The sequence below is a fragment of the Schistocerca piceifrons genome, chromosome 9 (assembly GCF_021461385.2).
Source record: "Schistocerca piceifrons isolate TAMUIC-IGC-003096 chromosome 9, iqSchPice1.1, whole genome shotgun sequence".
In the NCBI taxonomy this organism is placed as follows: domain Eukaryota; kingdom Metazoa; phylum Arthropoda; class Insecta; order Orthoptera; family Acrididae; genus Schistocerca; species Schistocerca piceifrons.
Window position 1 is genome coordinate 209,226,027 of NC_060146.1, and position 10,403 is coordinate 209,236,429.

Sequence of the window (10,403 nt, forward strand, 5' to 3'; positions counted from 1 at the left end):
GCCGCCCAGAGGATGGCCAGGACTCGCAGTGAAACCGGTATCTGTTGCTGGCTTTCCGGAGGTAGTTGCAGCTGGTTCTTGCTGTTAAGATATTGAGTTCGTTTAAGGGAATTGTAAAAAAGAAGCACTCCGTCTTCAGGCCTCAAGTGGCCCATCGGGACCATCCGACAGCCGTGTCATCCTCGGGCGAGGATACGGATAGGAGGGGCGTGTGGTCAGCACACCGCTCTCCCGGTCGTTATGATGGTTTTCTTTGACCGGAGCCGCTACTATTCGGTCGAGTAGCGCCTCAATTGGCATCACGAGGCCGAGTGCACCCCGAAAAATGGCAACAGCGCATGGCGGCCTGGATGGTCACCCATCAAAGTGCCGGCCACGCCCGACAGCGCTTAACTTCGGTGATCTCACGGGAACCGGTGTATCCACTGCGGCAAGGCCGTTGCCAAGGGAATTGTAGTGGGTCATTAATATTTTTTCTTTCATCTTTGATGCGAATTTTAGCCAAATACTTTGAAAGGTGGCTACACTGAGTCACAGCGACAGAGATTGCGCCAAAGAGTATTATTTCGCCGCCTCCACTGGCGCAGTAGTAGTTCAGATGTTGCCGTGGGCAGTGATTGTTCAGAGGTTGCCGTGGGCAGTGCTTGTTGAGAGGATGTCGAGAGCAGTACTAGCTGAGAGCATGTCGTGTGCAGTTATTGTTCTGTTGGGCGGGAGAATAGATGGTGTTCGATTGGTGTAATGTATATACGGAGGATGTTGCAATGATCATAGTGTATTTTTCGTCTATGTATATGGAGGTAACAAAAAAAATTTTTATTTCAAATCTCCTTAATAATAATGGATCTTGGCCACAGGTTCAGTCAACAAAGCATCTGGCTCGTGTTCATGTATTAGACTTGTAATTCTGGTTTCTATGTGCATTTATAGTATTTCTGGTTTTTCAATTAGTTCATTGTAAATGGTGTTTAAAATATCTTGTCGTATTGAGGAAGAACCGTGCCAGATACATGTACGTTGAACCACACTACCGCACACAGAACAGTTACACTTGTGCTTTGTTGTTTCGTAGCTTTTATAGTTGCAGGGGACTTAATTAATCAATTGTGTTAACGGAAATTTCCTTTCATTCTTTATTGTTATTTTATGCAGTCAGATTGCGTACTAATACTAGTCAGGGCGAACCGGTTACGAGACTTCATAACCGGACACACAGCTACTAAAATTATTATAAATTTAATTTTATAATTAAGCCCCCCCGCAACTTGCTTTAATTAGTTAGTTAGTTACATGTGGATCATGATGCCCGATAGATCGTAATATTGTCCAGTTTGATAGAGGATGTCTCAAATGGTTCAAATGGCTCTGAGCCATATGGGACTCAACTGCTGTGGTCATAAGTCCCCTTTGATAGAGGAAACAGACATTAGAACGTGTTAGTCCGGTTACAGAAATGCTATCACAGTCTCCTTCAGGTTCGTTTATGTTAGTAAAAGATCCAATATCTTGTTTGTTAATGGCATTTTGCGAGAGAGGTTAGTCTCATAGCCAGCGCTTTGTTTGAAGTTGAGCCAACGCTCTGTGATCATATAATCCATTTTCTTAAATCTTGGGCTTGACGTTTGTTAAATTCTGGTTAGCATTAACTTGCATAGTGAGTGGAAATTTTGTGTGGGGTTCAGTTTTTTCTTTGTGCCTACTAGGATGCTCTTTGTCCATTAGAATCCCATGTGCTCAAGATCTCACAGCTATTAAACTGTAGTATCTTGTACGTGTAATATGTAAAAACCTGTGCGAAGCAGATATCTACATTTCCTCTGAATTATTGTTGGTAATCATTTTGTTGACTTTTTTCAAACTGTTGGCGATCATTTGCCTTTGATGTGGCTGCTCCCAACACCCACTGTTTTCATTCTTTTCTTGGCTTACTGACAGCGGAGAGTAATATAGTCTGGCCATTTTAATGGTATGAGTGAATTTGTGAATTATGTAATTTCACTCTCGATTTGTGAAACTTGATATCTCTAGCTCTTGGTTGTATCCACTACCAATGATCCGTTTATCCAAATGAGTCCATCACCATAATGTGTTAGGCGACTCATTATTCAGTAACTAACCATGATTCACTGCTTCTGTTCGCACAATGAATATTGTGTAGTGAATACCCTCCAGAGAACTATTGGTGGCAAACTTCTGCCTTTTGATAAATACATTGTCACCATTTATGATAAAAAGTATCTTATTGGTTACACAAATGATTTTGTTACTATGAGTAATATTAGCCATTCCAATAATCTGTATTTGACCCTTAGAAAGAAATGTGTCTACAGCGCCAAAGCATATTTAAAGAAAGTAGTAAGTAAAACGAGATATTGTCAGTATGATAAAATCTAATGTGACTTACAATGCGTTACTTTCCCTGACACGGTCATTTAAACTCGTATTAACTGTTTTATCAAATCCTGTTTTGATTCATTCATTGGGTCATATCCGTTGTGCCCTCGGTGAGTCAATAAGACGAGCATGCTAATCAGAAAATGCGACGTATCCAGGAGCGCACTTTTTCAACACTATCTAGACGAAAATTAAACTCATTCGTTCAGAATCTGTGCTCATGTTATTAATTTGTTTTACAAACAATAGTAAAATATGTACACCATCTTTCACGTGGCATTCCTGCTCAGGATCCTTCAATTACTAAAGCAAATAAATAATATCATATCCACATATACCTTTATATATACATATATAACTTCTTGGTTACCATCTGATTCTGATTTAAACTGTTCTCATGATGGCAATTGTTGGCTGATAGTTTTTTGCGAAACACAACAGACATCAGTAAATATTGCACTTGAGTACCACTTACCTGTTATTGAGGAAGAATTGCCACTAGACAGAACAATACTTCTATTGTCCGCAAATGGTACAGGTATTCACACATCAACAACTGTGAGAACACCTATGAGAACGTTTTTGACTAGCTTCCAAACACTGTACACAGTTCATTAGGGAACACAGCGTAACCTCTGTGCATGTTCGCTAACAACCATCAGCCATACATGTCCACTTGTTTGGACCTGGACCATGGTTCGAAATAAGCGCATCACGAAATTCTGTTTCAAAATACTAACGCTATAAAACTTACCAACCATCGGCAAAATGGTCCCCAACAGCGGAGAATCTGATGTTCCAGCTCTCTGAACTGCTCCACAGCCACCATGATGTGTGATTCGAGAGCCAGTACTTGGTGGACCTTTGTAGCAGAGAGAGCTGCAGTTCCCGTTTCTGGAGGCCTCACCCACGCAGGGTTAGAGGACTCTATGTAGCCGCGAACCTTGTACACGCTGCAGTATCTGAGTCTGGTGGTCACCGACCTGCACGGAGTCACCTCCTTCCTGATATATTCGTCTACAATTTTCTGCCACATGCTCCAGCCACTTGTCAAACACACATTCTCCTTGTTCATCCACTGCCGGAGATTCTTGCACAAACTCTCAGAGATGGATTCGCATAGGAGGCCACCCGCGCCCAGCAACTCTTCCAGCTCTCCATAAATGTCTCCCAGAATTTCCTCCCAATCCCTCTGCTTGCACAGCAGGTGAAAATGATTCACAAAGCTGGGGTCCTCACGCACTGCCTTCTGCACCTGTGGGTTGTCCCAGTTGAGCTTGTAGAGGTCACCACCAGTGTGTAACAGCTCTAGCCCTGGGACACTGTCCGCATCCTGGCTCACAAATATGTTATCTTCACTTTCGCCCAGAAAGGCATTTGTCAGCAACACAAATGTGACCCTGTCCATCTTAAGTGACCCTCTAACTTTTGCATAGGAGTCACAGTACTCGCTGATCCCAAAGTTGCGTTTAGGGTACTCAGACAACCACTGTTTACTGCTAATGCGCATGTTATTGGGGGAGGTCTTGTGCTTGAGCTGCACCAGCAAGGTGTGCGCCTTGGTGTCTTCCTTGGGTCGCCACACCAGCACCAAGTCGTCGAACCTGCCTGCATCGCCATTGTTGGCGGACAACTGGAAGAGCAGCCTGCGCTTCAAGCAGCGGAGGAAGACCAAGGCTAGCATGCGCTCCTCGTACCTATCACCTTCTCCTGTAGCGTGTGCTCTCCTGTTGTATTCCAAGGCGACAGACCTACAACAAGCAACATCATAATGATGATGAGGATGATGATTTTAGGGTGCTCAAGGGTGAGAGTACAAGCCCTTTTGCTGAACATGAATATATATATATTTAATACGAAAGTAAAGCTAAAGTACTCTCATAACTTTGTAATTTATTACAACAGTGTAAACTCTTCAATGGCAGCATTTCTCAACACAGGCACCGCGCCTTGCGGTGCACTCGTTGTGACGTTGCCCAAGTCTCCCAGTATCTGTAGAAAGATGTTTTCAGTTGAGCAGCAAGCAACACAAACATCAATCGCTTCTTCACGTCTTTCTTCACTGGAGGCGAACCAGTGGCGTCTTAAAACAGGGTTGCTATGCAGGCCAGCAATAATTTAAGACTAGAGGAGCCCTGTGTGTGCACCTTGTTATAGTCAAAAAACAAAGCGGAGGTCTAACTGCACTGCATAACAAATTAAAGAACGCATAAATTCGAAATCTGCCTCAAAAGTACCTACTACCTTCTTCTGTAAAGGTGCAAAGCTCGGCTCCCTGCAGCGTCACCCTCGGGCTCGACGATGCTTCAAAGAGCAAGGTGACGACACATAAGAAAAAAAAGGCCAGAGCTCAGAAGTTAATGATGTCACACTGGGATCACATTTTACCACAGTTCTGCCCAACGCCACCCTGGATATTTTACACAATGGGGAGGTCGTTGCACCCCCTCTTATCCATATGTCACCCCTTTCTTTAATGCTATGCCATGGGAGTCAGAACCGCAACACCCAAGTGGAAATCCCATGCCTTTCTTACAGGTGGCCAAGGCAAACATGTCACACACACCGAAAAGGCTTCAGGGGGTAGCTTAACATGCTTCAGTGAAATCACACCTTTGCTTGGGGCGCTGATTCACACACATTTCGCGGTTCAGAAACACCATTTTGCTGTGCGATCAGCAACAGGACGATGTCTTCACAATCTTTGACACTGCTGACGTCTCCCAGACGGTTCAACCCTTCACTCAGGATATGTAGTCTTGCAACTGCTTTGAACGGGACCATTCCCCTTTGGAGTGTGGTGCGACCACAATTTTCATTCTGGTGTACAGCATGGAATCACTAGGGACTGTTCAAATCCCTTCGCCAAAATTTTAACGTGATCTGAACTAGCAAAGGATACTTATGCTTTTGCAGATGTCCTGTTTTGTGTCCTCCTCTGGTATAATAATGGGGGAAGTGCGACATTGACACATGCATGAGGAGAATGACAAAGGGTCCTTCTCAGACCACCCAGTTTGGCAGCACTGTAGGCGCTATCTGCCCATCATTGATGAGTGCTTTAAAAATGTACCTGTACTGAGAGAATCTGTGGTGGAGTCCTAGGCGCCTACAGACAGACAATCGCCTGACACCTCTCCAACTACGCATGCCTGCTAACAGGGGCTAGAACAGCAGCTTAGCTGAGCCTGAGGTTTACGACGCAGGGTGTCACACTTTTGCACAATTACAGAGGGCAGTCGCAGATACCTTTGAGCGAAACTTGAAACTCCTATGTCACAATAGGAGACAAGTACCGGGTTTAACACAGTTGGTCTTTTAATAGTGTTGTGCAGTGTATTTTCTATTGGCTTATTCAACTGAATTAACTGGTGGACAGCTGCCCTGCGTCAACATTAACCTCTCCAGCTTTGTTCACTGTCCCAGTTGCACCGAGATAATCATGGGGCACTTTAGTTGACAAAACTGCATGGCTTTGAAGGAATGGTTAATGGAATTTTGGCTGTTGCATGTGAGTTCCATAGCACCGAAAGGAAATTTCCTCTATACGTCTTTTCATCTCAATCATGACCTATAAGTCGTCTATCATTGTTTTCCTAACGTAAAGGTCACTTTAAAGTCATACTTAGAAAGATTAATTTGAATACTGAAGTTGCTGAAAAAAACAGTTTTGAACCTTCATGTTAGGTGCCAAGTGTCAATGTTTTGGCTTCGCCAACAATAAATATTGAAAATGTCCGCCTCCAGTGGCTGAGTGGTCAGTACAACAGAATGTCAAAACTGAGGGCCTGGGTTCGGTTCCTGGCTGAGTCGGAGGTTTTCTCCGCTCAGGGACTGGGTGTTATGTTGTCTTAATCATTATCATTTCCTCCCCATTCACGTGCAGGTCTCCGAAGTGGCGTCAAATCTAAAGACTTGCACCTGGCGAACGGTCTACCTGATGGAAGACCCTAGTCACACGACATTTACATTTGTTTTAATATTGAAAGTGGTACTTTAGGACACCAAAGTGATGATGGTAGAAGGGACATCCTAAAAGTTCTCAAAAAACAAATAGAGCATGGCATCATGAACTATACACTTTGCACTATTTTTCTACTTGTTGGCCACCGACGTTGAGGCATTTGGTCGTAGTGGAAATCAGTGGAAGAAACCACCCTGGCAGAAATCAGTGCCCCGTTATCCAAGGAATTGTCCCACTACTCCACCTCAGTATTGGTTTTCAAGTGGCATCCTGAGATTGCAGCTTTCAGTGAAATGAACAGATGAAAATCTAATAGGACAAACAACACCAGCGACCAACTATTTTACAAGACATGACTTCTTCACTATACACTATGTGTAGGTATTCATGGATGACAACACACTAGTCCCACATGCCCATTCGTACTGGATATCAGCGTGCACCTCCATTGGGGACCACGTTGTCGATACATATCGGTCTGTCACCGTGACCAGCATGAGATGTACTCGAATAATCTCTGACACACCGGTCTGTCTTCTTTGGCGCTCTGCGCATGCGTCATTCCTCAGCACTGATTCGCCTTCTGTCATTGTGTCAGCAGTGTGTATGGATTGATATGGCATTTGTTTGAGTCACCTCGTGTCCCATCTTACCTTTCAAACATAATGACGAAACTTATTTTGGACCGTCCCTCGTATTATAAGCAGCTTCATTGCTATAAACTGTAGGCACAAATCAGTTGGTCGATAAATTTAAAACTTTCAGTTTAAAGCTGATTGTTTGCGAAATTATTGTATTTGAATTCAGCACGGTAAAAATTGTTTGCTGGACACATCCCTTTTGTTGTCTCGTATTTTCCTAAGAAACATCTTTGCTTCTAGTTACAAGATATTGTTGTAAAATTGGAACACTGTCGTTGTTTCATGAACATGAATCTCAACTTCTGTTTTTTTACATTACGTAGATGTCCGTTACGATGTTGATAAATCAGTATGAACACCTTAACGATTTTTTTTATGTAACTTTTTTTACCTCAGCAATTCAATGATTTATAAAGGGCACAAGTTGGTAATAAACCTTAAATGCTGATTTACAGGCTTTTAATACAAAAAATGCTCTAAAATGCTATTTTTGAGCGTCAATCATCAGAGAATTGTCCTCTTGAGGCCTGCACCTCATGGCCAACGTATGAATCTACAGCTAAAATGCATACCTTAAGACCTATGAGCACTCAGTCATCTTCGCTATTGTGAAACATATCTTTTCTACCGAACAAGTGCTCATGCACACTCAAGGTATGCGTTGTAGAGCCTATGTTTACTTGACATTTTTTCTTGTTTTGTCAGTACTAGCTCCCCCCAAAATATGAAAAGCTAAGAGCTTGTAGTGGGCAATGGCCTTGTCGCAGTGGATACACCGGTTCCCGTGAGATTACCGAAATTAAGCGCTGTCGTGTGTGGTCAGCACTTGGATGGGTCACCATCCAGGCCGCTATGCGCTGTTGCCATTTTTCGGGGAGCACTCAGCCTCGTGATGCCAATTGAGGAGCTACTCGACCGAATAGTAGCGGCTCTGGTCAAAGTAAACCAGCGTAACGACCGGGAGAGCGGTGTGCTGACCACACGACCCTCCTAGCCAACATCCTCAACTGAGGATGACACGGCGGTCGGATTGTCCCGATGGGCCAGTTGTGGGCTGAAGACGGAGTGCTTTTTAAGAGCTTGCAGTACAAGAGATGTTTTGTAGTATTGAAGATAAGCAAGTTCTCGTAGCTCTGCAGATATGCATTTTAGAGCCCATGTTTATTGAATTTCTTTTGTTGTTTTGGTGGCTACTACCACCTCTCAAAATATTCGACACTTTTTCTTAACATCCAGTATATGCAGACTGAACTGATGAACGTAAATTTGTACCAAGGCTGAGATTTGAACGCGAACGTCCTGCTCACTAAGCAGATACACTAACGACTTGATTATAGCACCTATGTCTGGGTTTCAGGTAGGATTCAACATTTAGTTCGATGCTGACGTGAGTTGAGGAGCCCCCGCGGAGCTTAGGGAGAGTAGTCAGTGGGTTGGGGCGTAAGTGGGGATTTAGACTGAGGAGGCAGGAGTGCTAGGGTCAATCATTCAGCTGTGCAAGGCCACTGTGCTAGAGTGGAGTAGTGGTTAGCGCATCTGCCCAGTGAGCAAGAGACCTGGGTTTGAATGCCAGCCTTGGTACAAATTTTCATTTGTCGCAGCAGTACGCATATACAGGGTGTTACAAAAAGGTACGGCAAAACTTTCAGGAAACATTCCTCACACACAAAGAAAGAAAATATGTTATGTGGACACGTGTCCGGAAAGGCTTAATTTCCATGGTAGAGCTCATTTTAGTTTCGTCAGTATGTACTGTACTTCCTCGATTCACCGCCAGTTGGCCCAATTGAAGGAAGGTAATGTTGACTTCGGTGCTTGTGTTGACATGCGACTCATTGCTCTACAGTACTAGCATCAATCACATCAGTACGTTGCATCAACAGGTTAGTGTTCATCACGAACGTTGTTTTGCAGTCAGTGCAATGTTTACAAATGTGCAGTTGGCAGATGCCCATTGGATGTATGGATAAGCACGGGGCAATAGCCGTGACGCGGTACGTTTGTATCGAGACAGATTTCCAGAACTAAGGTGTCCCGACAGGAAGACGTTCGAAGCAATTGATCGGCGTCTTAGGGAGCACGGAACATTCCAGCCTATGACTCGCGAGTGGGGAAGACCTAGAACGACGAGGACACCTGCAATGGACGAGGCAATTCTTCATGCATTTGACGATAACCCTAATGTCAGCGTCAGAGAAGTTGCTGCTGTACAAGGTAACGTTGACCACGTCACTGTATGGAGAGTGCTACGGGAGAACCAGTTGTTTCCGTACCGTGTACAGCGTGTGCAGGCACTATCAGCAGCTGATTGGCCTCCACGGGTACACTTCTGCGAATGGTTCATCCAACAATGTGTCAATCCTCATTTCAGTGCAAATGTTCTCTTTACGGATGAGGCTTCATTCCAACGTGATCAAATTGTAAATTTTCACAACCAACATGTGTGGGCTGACGAGAATCCGCACGCAATTGTGCAATCACGTCATCAACACAGATTTTCTGTGAACGTTTGGGCAGGCATTGTTGGTGATGTCTTGGTTGGGCCCCATGTTCTTCCACCTACGCTCAATGGAGCACGTTATCATGATTTCATACGGGATACTCTACCTGTGCTGCTAGAACATGTGCCTTTACAAGTACGACACAACATGTGGTTCATGCACGATGGAGCTCCTGCACATTTCAGTCGAAGTGTTCGTACGCTTCTCAAAAACAGATTTGGTGACCGATGGAATGGTAGAGGCGGACCAATTCCATGGCCTCCACGCTCTCCTGACCTCAACCCTCTTGACTTTCATTTATGGGGGCATTTGAAAGCTCTTGTCTACGCAACCCCGGTACCAAATGTAGAGACTCTTCGTGCTCGTATTGTGGACGGCTGTGATACAATGCGCCATTCTCCAGGGCTGCATCAGCGCATCAGGGATTCCATGCGACGGAGGGTGGATGCATGTATCCTCGCTAACGAAGAACAGTTTGAACATTTCCTGTAACAAAGTGTTTGAAGCCACGCTGGTACGTTCTGTTGCTGTGTGTTTCCATTCCATGATTAATGTGATTTGAAGAGAAGTAATAAAATGAGCTCTAACATGGAAAGTAAGCGTTTCCGGACACATGTGCACATAACATATTTTCTTTCTTTGTGTGTGAGGAATGTTTCCTGAAAGTTTGGCCGTACCTTTTTGTAACATCATATATACGTTTACGTCATACATGGTTGAGACTTGAAAAGCTCTCTGGAAGCATACAGTTTCATTTGCTGACGAATTATTGACAGAGAGAATCCCAAGCGTGTAACGGAAAACGGCTGTCTTCAGCGCACACTTTGGCATCTTTTCTTCGCTTGTTTTGCCTCGTGAGTTTACATCTTGGCGGTGGTGACTGCGATGAGTCTGTACGAGGGT

At 44.2% G+C, this 10,403-nt stretch overlaps 1 pseudogene; it reads right to left on the reverse strand.

Moving 5' to 3' along the window:
- Positions 1-326: 326 nt before the first annotated feature.
- LOC124717667 lies at positions 327-444 on the reverse strand (annotated as a pseudogene).
- Between the last annotated feature and the right edge of the window lie 9,959 nt (positions 445-10,403).